This window comes from Muntiacus reevesi, chromosome 4, assembly GCF_963930625.1.
Source record: "Muntiacus reevesi chromosome 4, mMunRee1.1, whole genome shotgun sequence".
In the NCBI taxonomy this organism is placed as follows: domain Eukaryota; kingdom Metazoa; phylum Chordata; class Mammalia; order Artiodactyla; family Cervidae; genus Muntiacus; species Muntiacus reevesi.
In genome coordinates this window covers 145,047,927-145,068,557 of record NC_089252.1, presented here as the reverse complement: position 1 = coordinate 145,068,557, position 20,631 = coordinate 145,047,927, and the positions used below count along the sequence as shown (strand labels likewise).

Below are 20,631 nucleotides of genomic sequence, written 5' to 3'. Positions count from 1 at the left end.
TACTCAGCTGCCTCGCTTCTCCTCCCAAACTTTATTTTCCACCTACCCAAAAGCAGTCCCGCTCCATTCCCAGTTTCAATCGCACATCCCAGAGTCTTTCTCTGAAGATGACGACCAGGCTAGTGATGCTTCAGAAGGGAGAAAATAGTCTTGACTAACCATTCTAATCTTCTACAATGTCGTTTATAGCTACCAGAAACATTCTTAGACCCCTCTCTCTCCTGGCCCCCACATCGCCCCATAACCGCTTTCCTTAAAGGTAACCAAGCTTATCTAAACAAGTCATAGACCTAGAGAAGAAAAGCATAAAACTCTCCAACATCTTTCTTCGTGTAAAAACTGCTAGGAGAAATTTTTATTAGTTGATAAAGGAGTCCAAGAGAAGAGTAAAAGAGAGTAAACTGCAAAAACCAAAATCCAAATAAAGTACAAAGTACAGGCAAATTCAGGGACCCAAAAAACTGGTCTGTTGATGATCAGTCATCTGATACAGGCGGGTTTCCTTACAGAATTTCTCCTAGAGAGAAAAGAAAATGCACAAATTAATTCTGAGAATCTCTCTGCAACACATATGGGGAGTTTCAGAAAGGCTTAATGAAGTTCCTCCAGAACAGAACCTTTCCTTTGGGAACTTCTACTGCAACTAAAAAATAAAATGGCTGAAGGCATCCTTGTCGTGTTCCACGTCTGCTTTGGTGGGTAGATTCCCTGGGTTGTTGTATATTTACTTTCTGGCTACTTACTTAGCTCACACTGCGGGGCTGCCTCCTTCTTACTCTGCTTCTTCATTGTGCAGGCTCAGTCTGATTTTCTCCACTGCTGCCCCTGTTTCTTGCCTCTATATATGCAGTGGAGTGCACCTTCTCTTGGTTAGACAATGCCTCTTATGCTTCTCTGGGCAACACATTGTTAAAGATACCAGAGGAAATTTCAAGAAGCAAATAACACTCTTAGAAGCATAATCAAATCTCATCTTTGACCTGCCCTGAAAAGAAAAACTTCATATATCTGCCACTCCTGGATATTAATGAACAATTAATTGCGTTTGAAAACTTTTATTCTAAGATTTCACCTCTGTCTCATTTTGCAGGAGCTAGAGTCACAGAACAGCATAGCATCACAAGATGAAGATGTCTTTATTCCAGGACTAGAAGTAATCCCACTACAATCTAATCTATCTCTTTTTTCCTTGTTCTACAGCAGACAAGTTTCCTAAGGCAAACCTGCCTTAGATTGGGTTGGGCTCAATGTATCTGCCTTCATGGGAAAATAGAAGAAAAAAAAGAAGAAATATGAAATCACCCAAGAATAAACCTGTTTAAGGAAAGACCCTATTTTAGTTTAGGACTTCCAAAATAGGAATGCATTTTACAAGGAGACTCTAGCATAGCACCCCTGTCGCTTTTACTCAGGAATTGCTCCCAACATACACACTCCAGTCTTGCCTACTGGGTCCCTACTATTCACTGATAGTAACTGACAACATTAATGGAATTCTTATTATGCATCAAACACCATATGTAAAATGTTATAAACAGGAATTAATCCTCACAATAAATTTGTGAGGCAAGAACTATAATCTTAATTTTGTATATTAGGAACCTAGGTCTGAGGGAGATTAAGAACTTTGCCTAAAGACCCACAACAAGTTAGTGATAGAGCCAGGCTTTGAATAAAGAGTTGTTAGATCCAAGAGCCAGTACCCCACTACCATACCATAGTGTCTCCATCTAAAACAATTTCCTTCCATTCAAATCTCCAGCTTGGAAATGATCCTCTTTTATAAAAGCCTATTCATGTAAATTCACTGAACATTTCACATTACCACAATAGCCAACTGATTTCTGTATAGATGCTAATATGTATCTGTATCGTATGTGCTTTTTATTTGAATAGGAGACTTTTCCTTCCATACTCATCTCCCATCCACTCTCTCAATATTCTTTTTCAAGCTTTTGTTTTCCCTGAACTGCCTGAAATTAACTCCTCCTGTTTGTATCTGCTCAGATGTTCAGTCCTGTCTGACTTTTTGCAACCCCATGGACTATATATAGACCACGAAGCTCCACTGGTCTATGGGATTTTCCAGACAAGAATACAAAGAGGGTTGCTATTTCTCCTCCAAGGGATCTTCCCAACCTAGGGATCTAACCCTCATCTCCTATGTCTCCTGCATTGGCAGGCGAATTCTTTACTAAAGAGCCGCCTGAGAAGCTCTCCTAACTTCTCCCATCCCTCCCTTTTTGCTGGAGGACAGAAGGAATAAAAAGTGCCCATCAAAATGAAATGGCATCTTGAGACGGAAAAGAAAGGCAGGCAGCTCCATATAATCATGTTTCAGTTTACTATCAGCATTACTGTGAACAAAGCTAGTAAAGGGGATGGAATTCCACCTGAGCTATTTCAAATCCTAAAAGTTGATGCTGTTAAACTTCGCCACTCAATATGCCAGCAAATTTGGAAAAATCAGCACTGGCCACAGGATGGGAAAAGGTCAGTTTTTATTCCAGTCCCAAAGAAGGACAATGCCAAAGAGTGTTCAAATTGCCGCACAATTGCGTGCATTTCACATACTAGCAAGGTAATGCTCAAAATCCTTCAAGCTAGGCTTCAACAGTATGTGAACCAAGACTTCCAGATGTACAAGCTGGATTTAGAAAAGGCAGAGGAACATAGAAATTAAATTGCCAACATCCATTGATCGTAGAGAAAGCAAGGGAATTCCAAAAAAAAAATACTTCTGCTTCATTGACTACACTAAAGCCTTTGATTGTGCAGATCACAAGAAACTGTGGAAAAGTCTTCAAGTGATGGGAATACCGGACCACCTTTCCTGCCTCCTTCGAAATCTGTATGCAGGTCAAGAAGCAATAGTTAGAACCGGACATGAAACAACAGACTAGTTCCAAATTGGGAAAGGAGTACATCAAGGCTGTATATTGTCACCCTGCTTCTTTAACGTATATGCAGGCTATATCAGGCAAAATGCCCAGCAGATGAAGCTCAAGCTGGAATCAAAATTTCCAGGAGAAATATCAATAACCTCAAATGTGCAGATGACACCACCCTAATGACAGAAAGTGAAGAGAAACAAAAGAGCCTCTTGATGAAGCTGAAAGAGGACAGTGAAAGACCTGGCTTAAAACTCAACATTCAAAAAACTAACATCATGACATCCTGTCCCATCACTTTATGGCACATAGATGGGGGAAATGTGGAAACAATGACAGAGTTTACATTCCTGGGCTCCAAATTCACTATGAACAGTGACTGCAACCATGAAATTAAAAGATGCTTGCTCCTTGGAAAAAAAGCTATGATAAACTGAGACAGCACGTTAAAAAGCAGAGACATCACTTTGCTGACAAAAATCCATATGGTCAAAGCTATGGTTTTTCCAGTAGTCATGTATGGATGTGAGAGCTGGACCATAAAAAAGGGTGAGAGCCTAACAATTGATGCTTTAGAACTGTGGTCCTGAAGAAGACCCTTGAGAGTCCCTTGAACAGCAAGGAGATCAAACCAGTCAATCCTAAAGGAAATCAACCCCTCAATATTTATTGGAAAGACTGATGCTGAAGCTGGAGCTCCAATACTCTGGCCACCTGATGGGAATAGCCGACTCATTGGAAAAGACTCTGATGCTGGGAAGGATTGAGGGCAGGAGGAGAAGGGAACAATAGAGGATAAAATGATTGGACATGAGTTTGAGCAAACTCCAGGAGATAATGAAGGACAGGGAAGCCTGGCATGCTACAATTCATGAGGTTGCAAAGAATTAGACACCACTGAGTGGCCGAAAAACAACTTACAGAGTGAAATTGGGCAATGGTCCAGAAGCATGGGTGACTGAATTCCACACCATCCAGGAGCCACTGGGACAATTATATTGTTAATGCAGGGTATTAGGTTAGGTGCTCAAAATAGGACCTGTGTTCCTAAGTCTAGATTTATGAGGAGTAACTACTTTCCTGGAATACATCAGTAAAAGGTTGCCATTGTTTGAGGATCAGCAGAGCATAAGGGCTACAAGACCTTAAGGATTATTAAATGATACTTATTAACTACAAAGCTCTTGGCAACAGAGAAGTGATTCAATGAACAGTACAGTCCTAAGTCCGGTCAGTGGAAAAACAAGAGGACCCCCTAGGGGCCCAAGATAGCATCAGTTATGCTAACAGTCGTACACCTTCCTTACCTGAGAAACTCATTATTGTTGTTGTTTTTATTGTTACGACTGTTAGTTCCATTACAATATCCATCTCTGTTGAAGCATTCCGGGACTCCTTCCTCCAGGCAGCATTATACATTCTGCCTGTTACCCAAACACTTCTTACTCTATCCTAGCACTAAATCATTCTGAATATACTTATTGAAAATCAACTACATACCAGGCAGAAGATGGGTGATACAACACAAATAAGATAAGCAGAATACTTTCGTGGGTTAATGTTTTTGTGCTTTCTTCTTCCACTAAAATGTGAGCTTCTCAAAAGCGGCAGGTATCTTTGTATACCTGTGAAACAGAGCAGGAGCCTTAGGTCCTTGATCCCTACCTCCTACCCGATGTCTTCTGCCTGCCTTTTGTCTGCAGAGAACTTTAGTCAAAGAATAAGTTTAATCTGAGAATTGAGAAATGTGAAAACAAAGGAAAACAGCCAAAGGACGCCTAATAATAATAATGTAGTCATTAAGCATAGTGAAGGACTTTTAATTTCTTCTCAAGGACTATAGCTAATATTCTGAGCCATATCCTGTGAGCTGTCTTATAGATACCGAAACTCCAGGTAGAGAATTTAACTACATGATGACCAGGCTGTACCCATAACATGAGCTGCCACAATTCCGAGAATTGGCCTTAAAGAAGTGGGAACAAACAGACCCCGGAACTGAAGATTAACTATACCTAAAACAATCAAGAGACACTGGTCAGACTACCACATGACCAAGTTGAAGATGACTGTCAGAGCGAACTGTGCTGTTTCTGTATGTAGTCCCCTCTTTCTGTCTATAAAATCTCTTACCTATGGGGGTAGGGGGGTCAACCTTTGGACAGATGAATACACCTCAACTCCCAGTTGCCAGCATCTGAAATAAAGCATTCTTTTCTTTTCACCAATCTGGCTTATTTATTGGCTTTGAGTTGTGAGCAGCCAGACCTTGTGTCTTTCAGGAACACCTGGTGCTAACAAAGGCCAGATATATAGGAGATGTTCCGTAAATATATCATCCCATTTTTCAAATCTGTTGTGGCTGTCAGGCAGTGAAGACTAATAATTAGACTATGTCTGTTTATATTTATGCATCTATTTCTAAAATTGAGTCTTGTGTGTGTGCTCAGTCACTAAGTCATATCCGACTCTCTCACCCCATGGACTGCAGCCCACCAGCCTCCTCTGTCCATAGAATTTCCCAGGCAACAATACTGGAGTGAGTAGCCATTCCCTTCTCCAGGGGATCTTCCCCAACCCAAGGATCAAACCTACCTCTCCTATGTCTCTTGCATTGGCAAGTGGATTCTTTACCACTAAGCCAACTGGGAAGCCCCCTAACTCTTCCCTCCCCTCCTTTTTTGTTGGAGGACAGAGGGAACAAAAAGTGCCCATCAAACTGAGACGGCATCTTGAGACAGGAAAGCAAGACAGGCAGCTCCATATAATCATGCTTCAGTTTATTATTAGTACATGGTACTTACTCACAGGGTGGGATTGGGAGAAAAATAATCCAGAAGCTTTCACAACTGCACTCCACATGGCCAAGGGGCCAATGGGACAATTTTATTGTTAAATTAGGATATGGGGTAGGTGCTCAAAACAGGACATGCATTCCTAAGTCAAGATTTATTAATGGGTTACTAATGTCATGGGCCCAGTGATTATCAAACAATTCCTATGCACTACAAAGTACTTGGCAACAAAGAAGTGATTCAATGGACTGTACAGTCCTGGGTAGGGTCAGTGGAAAAACAAGAGGACCGCTAGGGGCCCAAGATAGCATCAGTTATGGTAACAGTCATACACCTTCCTTACCCGAGAAACTCATTATTGTTGTTTTTATTGTTACTACCATTAGTTTCATTAAAATATCCCCCTCTTGTTGAAGCATTCCTGAACCCCTTCCTCTAGGGAGCATTAGCCCTATATTCTGCCTGCTATCTGAATATTTCTTACTCTACCCTAGCACTATATCATTCTGAATATGCTTATTGAAAATCAACTACATACCAGGCAGAACCGACTTAGCGACTAAACTACCACCACAACCACCATCAGGCAGAAGATGGGTGGTACAGATACAACACAAATAAGATGAGGAGAATCCTTTAGTGGGCTAATGTTTTTGTGTTTTCTTCTCCCACTAAAATGTGAGCTTCTCATTAGGGGCAATTATCTTTGTACACCTGGTGCTAAAAGAGGTCTGGTATATAGGAGGTAAACGTATCATCTCATTTTTTAAATATATTATGGCTGTCAGGCAATAAAGACTACTCATTAGAATATGTTTATATTAGTGACAGAACAACAACTGTTTATATTTATGTATATATTTCCAAAATTGAGTCTTTGGGTGTGTGCTCAGTTGCTAAGTCCTACCTGACTCTGCAAACCCATGGACTGTAGCCTGCCAGGCTCTCTGTCCATGGGATTCTCCAGGTAAGAATACTGGAGTGGGTTGCCATTTTCTCCTCTAGGGGTTATGACTCAGGGATCCAATCCGTGTCTCAGTCTTCTTTCCACCTCATCTGTTACCTCCCCACCACGGAAATTCTTCATTCCAGTTGAATTTCATATTCTCTTCATCCTGAACACATACTGGGCTTGCCAGACCTGCTCCTAGACTCCTACTCTTACTTCCACCTGCACTTCCAGGATTGAAATCCTGTCCATTTTTCAAGACATAACTCAATGTCACACACCCTATAAACCCTTCTGTGATTCTCACAGGATGTGAATATTAGCTTGCATGTGACTTTGTATATCTGTGACCTGAAACGGTGCTTTTCAGACTGAATCTCAACACATCACTGGATTATGAAATCAGTTTAGTGTGTCACAATCAGAATTTGTAAAATCAAGATTTGTAAAAATGGAATAGTGATTTGTGATCTCCAAAAAACAGGACTTAGCTTCAGGATCAGGGACAAAGTTCCAAACACTCAAGACTTCATGTGGCAGAAAATTTATTACAGTGAAAAAAGACAGAGAAAACTTCTGACACAGACATCAGAAGGGGGATGGAGAGTGCCCCCTCACTAGTCCTAGCAAGGGAGTTATATACTTTTTCAATTGATTATTAACAGTAAATCAGAAGAGGGTCTCAAGGTTGTAAAGGTCTTATCAGACCCACTCTCACAATATACATTTTAAGATGAGAGGCTTAGTCAGAAGTTTCTTAAGAAGGAGAAACATGCCCTTGAGCAGGGTACATGGTTGTTATATAAACCTTCACAGTAATCCAAGTCTATATCCGGACCAGTAATGCTAAAGAAGCTGAAGTTGAAAGGTTCTGTGAAGATCTACAAGACCTTCTAGAACTAACACCAAAAAAAAAGATGTCCATTTCATCACAGGGGACTGGAATGCAAAATAGGAAGTCAAGAGATACCTGGAGAAACAGGCAAATTTGGCCTTGGAGTACAAAATGAAGCAGGGGAAAGGTTAACAGAGTTTTGTCAAGAGAATGCACTGGTCAGAGCAAACACCCTCTTCCAACAACACAAGAGATGACTCTACATATGTCATCACCAGATGGTCAATACCAAAATCAGAATGATTATATTCTTTGCAGTCAAAGATGGAGAATCTCTATACAGTCAGCAAAAACAAGGCCGAGAGCTGATTGTGGTTCAGATCATGAATTCCTTATTGCAAAAATCAGACTTAAATTGAAGAAAGTAGGGAAAACCACTAGACCATTCAGGTATGACCTAAATCAAATCCCTTACGATTATACAGTGGAAGTGACAAATAGATTTGAGGGATTAGATCTGACAGACAGAGTGCCTGAAGAACTACGGACAGAGGTTTGTTTGTGCATGAGGCAGTGATCAAGATCATCCCCAAGAAAAAGAATGCAAAAAGGCAAAATGGCTGTCTGAGGAGGCCTTAAAAATAGCTGAGAAAAGAAGAGAAGCTAAAGGCAAAGGAAAAAAGGAAAGATATATCCATTTGAATGAAGAGTTCCAAAGATAGCAAGGAGAGATGAGAAAGTCTTCCTCTGTGATCAATGCAAAGAAATAGAGGAAAACAATAGAATGGGAAAGACTAGAGATCTCTTCAAGAAAATTAGAGACACCAAGAAAACATTTCATGCAAAAATGGGCACAATAAAGGGCAGAATTGGTATGGAGCTAACAGAAGCAGAAGATGTTAAGAAGAGGTGGCAAGAATACACAGAAGAACTATACAAAGAAGATCTTCAGGACCAGGTAACCACGATGGTGTGATCACTCACCTAGAGCCAGACATCCTGGAATGCAAAGTCAAGTGGGCCTTTGGAAGCATCACTGTGAACAAAGCTAGTGGAGGTGATGGAATTCCAGCTGAGCTATTTCAAATCCTGAAAGATAATGCTGTGAAAGTGCTGCACTCAATATGCCAGCAAATCCGGAAAACTCAGCAGTGGCCACAGGACTGGAAAAGGTCAGTTTTCATTCCAATCCCAAAGAAGGGCAATTCCAAAGAATGCTTAAACTACTGCATGATTGCACTCATCTCACAGACTAGCAAAGTAATGCTCCAAATTCTCCAAGCCAGGCTTCAACAGTTCTTGAACCGTGAACTTCCATGTGTTCAAGCTGGATTTAGAAAAGGCAGAGGAATCAGAGATCAAACTGCCAATATCTGTTGGATCATAGAAAAAGCAAGAGAGTTCCAGAAAAACATCTACTTCTGCTTTATTGACTATGCCAAAGCCTTTGACTGTGTGGTCACAGCAAACTGTGGAAAATTCTGAAAGAGATGGGAATACCAGACCACCTGACTGCCTCCTGAGAAATCTGTATGCAGGTCAAGAAGCAACAGTTAGAACTGGACATGGAAAAACAGACTGGTTCCAAATCAGGAAAGGAGTATGTCAAGGCTGTATATTGTCACCCTGTTTATTTAACTTATATGCAGAGTATCTCGTGGGAAATGCCAGACTGGATGAAGCACAAGCTGGAATCAAGATTGCCAGGAGAAATATCAATAACCTCAGAAATACAAATGACATTACCCTTATGGCAGAAATCGAAGAAGAACTAAAAAGCCTCTTGATGAACGTGAAAAGGGAGAGTGAAAGTTAACTTAAAGCTCAACATTCTGAAAACTAAGATCATGGCACCCAGTCCCATCACTTCAAGGCAAATAGATGGGGAAACAATGGAAATAGTGAGAGACTCTATATTTTAGGGCTCTAAAATCACTGTAGATGATGACTGCAGCCATGACATTTAAATAGCTTGCTCCTTGGAAGAAAAGCTATGACAAATCTAGACAGCATATTAAAAAGCAGAGACATTTCTTTGCCAACAAAGGTCCATCTAGTCAAAGCTATGGTTTTCCCAGTAGTCATGTATGGATGTGAGAGTTGAACTATAGAGAAAGCCGAGCACCGAAGAATTGATGCTTTTGAACTGTGGTGCTGGAGAAGACTCTTAAGAGTCCCTTGGACTGCAAGGAGATCCAACCAGTCAATCCTAAAGGAAATCAGTCCTGAATATTCATTGGAAAGACTGATGCTGAAGCTGAAACTCAATACTTTGGCCACTTGATGGGAAGAACTGACTCATTTGAAAAGACCCTGATGCTGGGGAGATTGAAGGCAGGAGGATAAGGGGACAACAGAGGATGAGATGGTTGGATGGCATCACGGACTCAATAGACATGAGTTTGAGTAAACTCCAGGAGTTGGTGATGGACAGGGAGGCCTGGCATGCTGCAGTCCATGGGGTCACAAAGAATTGGACCCAACTGAGCAACTGAACTGAACAGAGTTTAAACCGATTTTGTTCTGTTGTGTAATCATCAGCTCTGGGCTTAAAGAAAAAAACATCTTATGTGACTAAGATGCAGGAATGTAGGAAAAAAAAGGTTTGTCCTTTTCTCCTCCTGGCCTCTCTACCAAGGCTATTAACCCTCTCTATAGGAACTATCCGAGAATGTCAAAAGTACTAAAGTAGGTATTATTTTGTGAAACTTTATTTTTAATAATGTGTTTGCATGTATGTGTGTGTATGTACTGGGTTGATGTAGAATATGTTTCTTACTGTAGCAGTCAAAAAAGGTGGGAAAACAGCACTGTGATACAAACGCATTATTTCAGTCCTTTTGCTCTTAGTTGCTGTGGACGAGACAGGGAGCACAAAGTGGCTCCTGAGGGTGGTTTCCACCGAGGCTGAGTAAAGGTCACCTTGAATAAGTCATCAAAGTCAATCAAATAAGATTTTGATTCTGAATAGAATCAAAGACTAACACAAAATAAAACTTCCTCTGATCTTGAGCGGTGGCAAGGGTTATGTTGCTGTAAAGAGGAAAAGCTTGGGATGGGGCATGTGTGTGGTGGGTAAAAGGGAGGGGAAGAAGTCAGAAGGCAAGAGACGCGCCCTCCCTAATTGGTCGGTAACAGTTTCCCTGAACTTGGAACCCCCATAACCAGTTTCTGCTAGGCCCTGTTCTTCCTCCAGGCAAGCCTCTTTTCCTTGAATTGCAGTGACTTCTGACATGTTTTATGTTAATTCTTTACTGTCCGCAGTAGCTAGATTGATCTCTCTTCTTTATTGTCATATAGATATGTCCTTTGCTTATCTGCTTATATTAATTTTCATAGAGTGTGAATTTTTAGACCATGTGCATGGGCAATGCATTCTAAATTTATTTCAGTGTCTACTTTAGTTGCTCATTGCAAGCAGGTCCTGATAAAGGCTTTTTGATGGTGATTATGACTGTGGTGATGTTTATGACACTAGAAATCAAAGGTTCCTTTTTGTAATTTTGGGATACTGCTCCTCTTTCCCACAACTTGGTTTCAAGCTGGGCTTGTCTGAAAGCTTCCAGTGTTCAAGAAGATCAAGAAACCTGGGTTCTTCCTTAAATTCACCAACAATTTCTATATGATTCTATATGCCTCACTTTCACAATCTTCTGGTGCAAGACAAAAAAAAAGTTCACAGGACTTGAAGGGAGGGGAGAGAGGTAAAGTAAGAAAGTAGAAAATTTTTTTTAAAAAAAGAAAGACAGTAGATGTGGAAGGACTTTAAAAGTAGGACATAACTGGGGGAGAATGGATTTATGTATATGTACGGCCGAGTCCCTTCACTGTTCACCCGAAACCATACACAACACTGTTAATCGGCTATACCCCAGTACCAAATAAAAAGGTTTTTTTAGGATCCTATCTCAAGTCTACACCTCCTTTCTTTCGGGGCCAGCTCTCTGAAACACTCTTCCTTCTCCCCACAAGCCTAAATTTTCTCCCAGAAGTCTCAGATTCTTGGTGTGAAGGATGAAGAACCATCCTATGTATCATCTTTTGCAGAGATTCCTCCCAATGTCTCCTTTTACCTGATCGTTGCCACTTGCTTCTTCTTTACAGGCCTTCAAAGAGCTAGTTTTCTAAGCCTGGAGCTTCATTTATGTTCCCATTCTGTTGTTTCTAAGAGAAAGACTCAGAGGGAGGAAGTAAGATGCCTAGAATGTCAAAGACTTCTCACTAGAGAAATGTGGTGAAGAAGCAAATGGTGAGCTCCAGAAGCTTCAGAAGACAGGAAAAGAAGGCGAAATAAGCTCCAGGAGAGTGAAAGACCTAAAATTGTAAAACAAAACCTTCAAAATTATCTGAAAAAAAAAAAAAAGAATAGCTCATGATCTAATTTCTTAAATCAAGTTTTGAAAAATGGAAAATTTTGATAAAATTAACAAAGTTAAAACCTCCTACATAAAAGATATCTTAAACAAGATTAAAACATAAGTGATAGGGAAATGGGGAGAAGTTATCTGCAACATATATGTTTCTAACATACATGTTAGAAAAAGATGGGTATCTGTAAGGGATTCCTACAAACCAACAACAATGACAATAAAAATAGAGATAAACAACCAAATAGAAAAATGGACAAAAGGTATGAATAGACCATTTCCAGAAGAAGAAATAAAAACAACCAATAATATATGTAAAAAACTAGTCTACATCTCTAGTAACTGGGCAAATGCAAACTAAACCAACAATGAGACCCATTTCACATCTATTGGATAGCAATAACCTAAAAATTTGACTTTGCTGAAAAAGGTCCACATGGTCAACCCTCGCTCCTTGGAAGAAAAGCAATGACAAACCTACACAGTGTATTAAAAAGCAGGGACGTTTCTTTGCCTTACAAAGGTCTGTATAGTCAAAGCTATGGTTTTTCCAGTAGTCATGTATGGATGTGAGAGCTGGACAATAAAAAAGGTTGAGCACCGAAAAACTGATACCTTCAAACTATGGTGCTGAAGAAGACTCCTGAGAACCCCTTTGACAGCAAGGAGATCAAAGCAGTCAATCTTAAAGGATATCAACCCTGAATATTCATTGGAAGGACTGATGCTGAAGCTGAAACCCCAATACTTGGCCACCTGATAGGATGAGCTGACTCATTGGAAAAGACCCTGATGCTGGGAAACATTGAATACAGGAGGAGAAGGGGATGACAGAGGATAAGCTGGCTGGATGGCACCACCAGCTTGATGGATGTGAGTTTGAACAAGCTGCAGGAGTTGGTGATGGACAGGGAAGCCTGGCATGCTGCAGTCCCTGGGGTCACAAAGACAGACACAACTGACAGACTGAACTGAATTGAACTGTACATGCTAAGTTACTTCAACCATGTCTGACTCTTTGTGACCTCATGGTAGGTAGCCCACCAGACTCCTCTGTCCATGGAATTCTCCAGACAAGAGTACTGGAGTGGGTTGCGATGCCCTTCTCCAGGGGATCTTCCCAACCCAGGGATTGAACCTATGTCACTTTTGTCTCCTGCATTGGCAGGCAGGTTCTTTACCACAAGTGCCACATGAAAAGACTTTTGCTCATCCTAGTTGACAGTAATTGCAGCTTGGACTGTCTCTGTATTGCAGCAGTTAATGAACTATAGGGGATATAGTGCATGTTTCCCAGTTTGTGCCCCAGTCCCAAAACTCCGTTGGGTTAACCTTACCATTAAATGCAGTGAAGTGAAACCTAACACCTTTCTATGTCCAGTTATTATAAACTGATTTCTGTGTATTGGCCTAGCTAAGCTTTGAAAATGTGTCTATGCTATGAGTAGATGATACAGCTTGGTCTAAGACTTCCAAGAGATATATCGAACCAGGAAAAAGAGTGTATGAGAAGTGTTTCTGAGTGAGTCTCAGCAGTTGCTAGTGACAAGCATAAGTGATTTTTATGTACATAGTGAGCACAGAAGCATGGTTAGTGTAGGTAATCAAGAATTGACTCTGTTTTCTAAGGTGTGTCTCCCAAGTGTTATTGTTATGCTAATATTAATATTAGCAGCCATTTTATTTCTTTAGAATATTAATTACATTCTCTATACATCTATTTTGTACAACTAAAATACAATGTGAAAGGTCTGGATACCCTAGTCTAAATTATGTGATGTTGTGCTGGCTTGGTTTTTTTTTTTTTAGCTTTTTTTTTAGATGGTTCCATATTCCTCATGTCCTATGTAGTTGTTGATAAAGGGGTTTAAGGAATAAAGGATGCAGTGTTCTCTAGTACTATCTTATTCCCTTAGTCTCATGTTCTGTTCATATGTAGTGTGTTACAGAGAAACCCAGACAGACCCAAATCCTCAAAGGCATGTTCCTGCCATCCTATTCAGACTGTCTTACCCCACAGATCATGCAGGCTGTGGCCATTGTGGGCGCCATTATCACGCCACACCATATATACCTGTATTCTGCCTTAGTCAAGGTGAGCTAGACCTATCTTATCTCAGTAGCCTGTGTAATTTCACGGGAATTTTCCTCTAGTAGCAAGTGACACACACTTGGTTTACAACTATTAGAACCATGTAGGAGCAAGATGCATTTCCACAGTTGGATTCCACACAGTTGGACTCTGTTTTTATCACAAAGATGACCAGAGATAAATGACCCCATAGAGAAGGGACCAAAGACCTTCTTAAAGATCTGATGGGGCACCGTGTCTCCTGTCTTTAACTCTCAGAAGCCTGAGTGGTCTCGTGGAGGTCAGGAGGAAAGAGCCCAACTTGGTTTTACCAGTCAGTCCAACACAATCTTTTGCTAGAAGATTTCAGAGGCCTTTGTAATTAAGGTTATCTCCCTGTTAGGTGTGAAATAAGGTTGTTCTTGCAGGACTGTGGTTCTTTAAGCCACAGTAACTGAGGGCTCAGCAATCACTCAGTCATTTTTTTCTGTTTGGAGATGTGTGATGTCATCAAAGGTTCATGACTTCTTACCTACTCAGAGAACCAGGGTGTAAGCAGAGCCTCACCTTTCATGTGGTCAGTTGTTTGCCCGCTAGGACTTTTAGCTGACTCCAATTTGTGAAATATCACAAGGAAACTTGTTCCAATTAGTAAAAAAATGACTTTTGCTATTATTTCTCTAGTCCAGACAGGTAGACTGAGCCAATAAACAGGAAATTTGAGACGCCAATAGAGTACTTTTTCATTGACTCTTGCATTGCTCTGTTTCCTTTATCAACATCTGTGTCATCTCAGTGCTTGCTGCTAAGTCGCTGCAGTCGTGTCCGACTCTGTGCGACCCCATAGACAGCCGCCCACCAGGCTCCTCCGCCCCTGGGACTCTCCAGGCAAGAACACTGGAGTGGGTTGCCATTTCCTTCTCCAATGCATGAAAGTGAAAAGAGAAAGTGAAGTCGCTCAGTCGTGTCCGACTCTTAGCGACCTCATGGACTGCAGCCTACCAGGCTCCTCCATCCATGGGATTTTCCAGGCAAGAGTACTGGAGTGGGGTGCCATTGCCTGCTCCACTCAGTGCTTGACAGAGCACTTTTTTTTTAAAACCAACGAGCAGGTGGTAAGTAAGCCACGGTCCTGGGTAGTAGTGGCTTCTCTTTACTGGAGAAGAGAAGACTGGATTGGGGCAGGAAAATATGACTCAGGGGAAATAGATCTTAGCGCTGCCCACTAAAGCACTGCTCTGGTCATGCTTTACATTCTGGGACTGTGATGAGGCCTGGACCCATCCTTCGCACCTTTGGACCGGGAAGGAGCTTTCCTCAGACAAAGATTGCTTCCTGCTGTTATTGGTAGCTTCACATCTGTTTGACTCTTTTTCATTCCCTTCCCCTTCCTGTTTACCAACTACTGGCTGCTTGCCAGTCCTGCCATTTGGTGATGACAGGTTGGGGACGTCAACACACAGAAAACAGAATCTGTGGCTAGACAGCCTGTTTTGTCACAGTGAATTCTCTGTCCTCTTGACTCCTGACTGCCAGTCTAGTTTTGATCACTCCTTTGTTCCCCATCATAGGACCTCTGACTCTTGGCTCTGCTTTGACTTGGCTCCCTGTTCTGGGTGTCCTCTCATGGCTGAAGCCTTCTTAAGGGCCCTTACTTCCTGTCACCATTTATAATGACCCACCACTGACGTATTACTCTGCACACTCTAACTCAGGAGAAGTTTTTGATGACCTGGGGGTGTAGAAAAATTATGGAGGAAGAGCTCAAGGACATTGCTGCCATCAATCCCCGTTCATTGTTTCGCCTGCAGCATCCGTGTCTTAGATGATCTGTCTGTGTGCGTCTGTAGGAGAGATCTTATCTGAGTTCTGACCTCAAAATTAAAATATGTCCCTAAACTGCTTTGGTTCCAGGTCGCAGTCTGTAAAAACAGCGGCAGTCCACATACATTGTCTCTAACGAAAAGTCAATATTGGCTGTGCACATCTACGAAGGGGTAAAGCTGTTCAGATGTCTTATCTTTGCTCCTGAATCAATATTCTTAGCGTGGTATCTAGTCTTTTGCATGGGTTCACTTCAGAGCTCAGCATATTTTCTCTGGAGTGTCATATTCCAGAGGTTCAGATGCTAGACAGGCCTTTTTCAATACATGGAAGGGAATAGAAGATCAGCTGAAAAGATGAATTAATTGTATCAGCAATTCCCAAAATTATGTTGAAAGTATATTACTCTACAGGATATTAATTGGGGGTGATTCAAGAAAGTGTTCTTTGTAAAGTGGTCTTTTTTTTATACTTGTTCTCCTCTCCGCCTCTCACTCTTGTGGCTGGAGACTTTATTTATCTATTTAGGCCACTCTGTGTGGCATGTGGGATCTAGTTCCCTGACCAGGGATCATCCCATGCCCCCTGCATTGAAAGCATGAAGTCTTAACCACTGGACCACCAGGAGGGTCCCAGGAAAGTGGTCTTTGTTGGGACCTCTGTCCCTTTTATGCCAGATACACTGTGAACCTCCAAGAGTAGAATAAATAGTATGTAGCATCTCCAGAATTCATTTGCACTTTATCTCCATTTCTATTACCATCTTCCAGAATACTGTGTTAAGGAATATAATTTGGGAAATGTGCTGTAGATGTTTTTTTTTAATAGTTAACATGTCAGTTGAGGATAAAGGCTTTAGGAACCTAAAGAGAAGGGAATAGGTTGAGGAGGAATGGGGGACCGTCCGGCAGAATTTAGGTTGAAAGCCTCTAGTATGAGGTCAGGACCCGAGTCTAGCTTCTGGGACAGTGCCAGCACAGTGCTTGATAGAGGTGGGTGTGTGGCCAGGAAGACGGAGAGGTGACAGAGAGGAGTATTTTGAGGTGTTGTCTCGGGTGATCTTTCTCCCTTGCCTCTCCAGGGTGTTGTGCTGGGGTGTTACTTCGGGCCTGTCGCTCTATCTGGGCGGTGGGGATCCTAGCTGTGGGGCAGAGCTCCACCATGACAGGGACCTGTTCCGGCCAGTTTGTCATGGAGGTACGTGCTGCTGTGACCGGGGTAGACTAGGGGAAGAGGACATTTCCCTTTTGTCCCTTACTCCCGTGCCTTCCTGAACCTCCTCAGACCTTTTTCTGTTTCCTCTTCCAGACATTCATTCTGCTTCTGTGTTTTCTTCCAGGGATTCCTCAACCTAAAATGGTCACACTTTGCTGAGTGAGTCTGATCCACTCTATTTCCATCATCCCCGCTCTGCTTATTGCCGTCTTCCAAGACATGGAGCAACTAACAGGGATGAATGACTTCCTGAATGTTCTTCAGAGCTTACAAGTGAGGAGGGAGCTGGGGAAACTCACATCCCGTTGAGTCAAGCAGAACTCTATATTGACCTTAGGTACCAGGCCTAGTGTTGGGTGTGGGGAAAATTCAGAGGAATAAAGATTTGCAGTGTTAGTCTACAGTGAATGCATTGAAATCCCTGGCATCTGAAAGCTTTTTGAAATAGCTTATTCTTTTCTAAGTCTGTTGAATGGAAATTTTAGCTATAGTTACACATAGAACATAAAATTATTGTTTGTTAATCCAAGCAAACATTAAATATTATATAGGACACTGTTGGGTTTTATGGAAATTAAGACAGGGCAGATACACATTTTGTAAGGACACCATGAGCAGAACTGACGCTGGGTTCGTGCTACAGATTTCCACATAACCCTCCAGCATGTTGTGATGACAGGAATAATTTCTCACACAGTAGATGAGGCAAGATCTATGGTTCCCCTTTGCTAACAGTGTTGCTCTCTGGGGTATTACAGGAGCTCTGGTCTTGTTTTTTATATCTGATCTTACTTTTATATCTGACCTTATTTTTTTCTTTTGCAGCTTCCTTTTGCTCTCGTATCCAGCCTCACGTTTATGAGCTTGCAGCCGGTGATGAGTAAATTTGCCAATGGATTGTGAGTGTACTTCTGTTAGCTCCTAAAGATGTGTGGGGCAGTGGTGTCTGCATCAAACAAGCCAGTCAGAAAATGAGTCATAGGGGAACTATGTGCTTTAAGAGGGGACTGCTAGAGCTGCCCCCTCAATCTCTGACTGAGAAAATAGAGACTGCTGGGGACTTCCCTGGTGGTCCAGGGGTTGAGACTGCCTTCCTGTGCAGGGGGTGCCAGTTCTATCTCAGGTCAGGGAACTAAGGTCCCTCATGCCAAAGGTCAAATTAAAAATAAATAAACACAATATCATAAATCAACTACACGTCAATTTTAAAAATCAAAGGAAAATAGAGACTGAATGTAACAAAGGAAGACAAAAAGCACATTTTTTATTTCTGGGGGAAGCTTTTCAGCTTTTAGTGCTTTAACTCTTCAACTTCAGCCACTGAAGGTTAAAGCTTCTTAAATCCATGTTAAATGATCTTGAGGAGAGAGGCATAAGCTAATATCTTTTAAATACATCTCTAAAGAACGTGGGCTATTTGAAATGACTTGTTGCATCTCTAGAAACTCATGACTTTGTGCAGTTTTAGGGCTTGTTGCATTTTTAGGGACTTATATGATATGGGTTATTTGATAGTGGGTTTTTTCCCCTCTCTTTTTCCCTATCATTGTGTAATCTTGGCTCATTTAATCTAATCTGGGACACAAAGAGCACTTTTCAGTTTACTTTGAAATGCTGCTTACTCCTATCTGGAGGCCCCAAAAGACACAGTGTCTTTTTGTCTGTGGACAGATGGGACTATTCCACCAATAATTGTGCTGAGTCTTTTCAGAGGCTGGAGGATCACAGGTGGTGTCATGATTCTTAACATCTGTTCCATCAACATGTACTTTGTTGTGGTTTATGTCCAGGATCTAGGGCATATGGTATTGTATGTGGAGGCTGCAGTGGTCAGCGTAGCTTATCTGAGCTTGGTGTTTTACTTGGTAAGTCCAGTTGGGAGGGGGTAGGGGCAGTTGAGGTGTGTCTAACACTCAGAAGAGAAAGGACCCAAAAGAGCACATAGCTATCTGTCTTCAGGTTATTGACACAATTCACATGAAATTGTTATATCAGTTGTGACTAAAGAATATTTTTAACCATAAATTTTCCCTTGATTCCTAAGTGCTATCATTGTTCTATTTCTGTCACTCTGGTTTCCATTCCTAATAATTCCTAACCAGAGAATGTAGTATGTTTGAAGAATTCAAAAAAGATCAGCTGTGTAGAAAGTAGAGAGTGGTAAAATATGGAGTTGGAGAAGGGAGCTGTGTCGTGTGATTTCAAACTTTGGAAGGGCAGCACATGTGGGTTCTCAGCCCTGCCCAGCTCTACTACTTAATAGCTGTTCAATGATAACAAGCTAAATAGTGATATTCTCTCATTGAATTATTCTAAAATTGTTTAAAAATGATGGTTATAAAACACAACTCCATAGAAAAGGAATGCAGAATTATGTATATGTAGATAATCAAAAAAATTGTCAAGTCTAGAATAAATTATGTAAAAATGATAATAGCAATTGTCTTAGGATAGTGGGATTACGGATATATTCTATTTTCCAGATCTTCTATCGCATTCCTTATAAGAGTGCAAAGTCACAATAGCAACAACACATCCACCTCCCTATTCTACACAGGTTTCTCTAAAAAACATAGGGTTGAGGATTAGGGACAGCAGAATTTATACTGTATCTGCTACAAAAAGTGACAAGGCTGGAGGGTGGAAGCCCCCTGCTTATCTTTCCAACACTTACCTAGTTCCCAGGCCAGTATCAGCCACAGGGTAGGTACTTGATTGGGAAAACATTATAGTAAATATTGAAAAATTATGACTTAAATAGATATATCTCTTCTTTTTTCCTCCTCAGTGAACCATGGGCACACTAAGATTATGATGAGCCTATAATATAGGGACTTACTCCAAGGAAACCCAAGTAACTGAGTATGGTCTTGACAGAAATTGTTTTAAAAATTCACTGTAAGGAGTTCCCTACTGGCATAGTGGATAGGAATTTGGGCTTTCACTTCAAAGTCCCAGGTTCAAACCCTGGTTATGGAACTGAGATCCTGCAAGCTAGTTGACAAAGCCAAAAAATTTAAAAAAAAAAATTTTTTTTTAAAGATTGCTGTAGAAGTGAAGGGGATCCTTCCTTGATGCAAATTGGTTATGAAGGTTCTGAGTTGTTCTCAGTCAACCTGAGGTTATAGACATTGCTGAAGACCTATTTTTAAGGCCCAGAACTGATTTTACACTGAATAACTACTGTTAAGTTCAGGAGACTAGTGGTTGTCAATCAATCATTCCCTGTATTGTGAAGAATGGTGTAGGACAGAATTAAAAAAAGGTCTTCAGGGACCTTTCCCAGTCAGAGAAAAGAAGTAAACACAAACCAGTAGGACCAAAGGGAACTGAGTATCAAAATCAATACAACAAAGAGGTTTGCATCTGAGCAGCGCAGTGTGGGCGGTGAGGGGGCTAAGAGCATTCTCCAGAGAAGTTGGTGAATGATGACCGTATTTTATCTTTCAGGGTTGGCAATGCTTCATTGCAGGGGGCATGTCCTTCCTGGACTCTGGGCGCACACAGTAAGCATCTCTAAAGTCCTGCTGACTGAAGAAGCCACCGGTGGCTTATACCATGTAAACACTGTCTGCAGTCACCATCAGAGCCAGTGTGTTTCTGTGGGTGACCCCATGAACATAGCCAGACGTCCTGTTGCACAGACTGCATTTAGGACTCAACTGTTTGTTGGGAGCAACTTTG

At 41.3% G+C, this 20,631-nt stretch overlaps 1 pseudogene; it reads left to right on the top strand.

The window, feature by feature from the left end:
* Nucleotides 1-4,941: 4,941 nt before the first annotated feature.
* Nucleotides 4,942-20,457, top strand: LOC136167531 (natural resistance-associated macrophage protein 2-like; annotated as a pseudogene).
* Nucleotides 20,458-20,631: the final 174 nt, after the last annotated feature.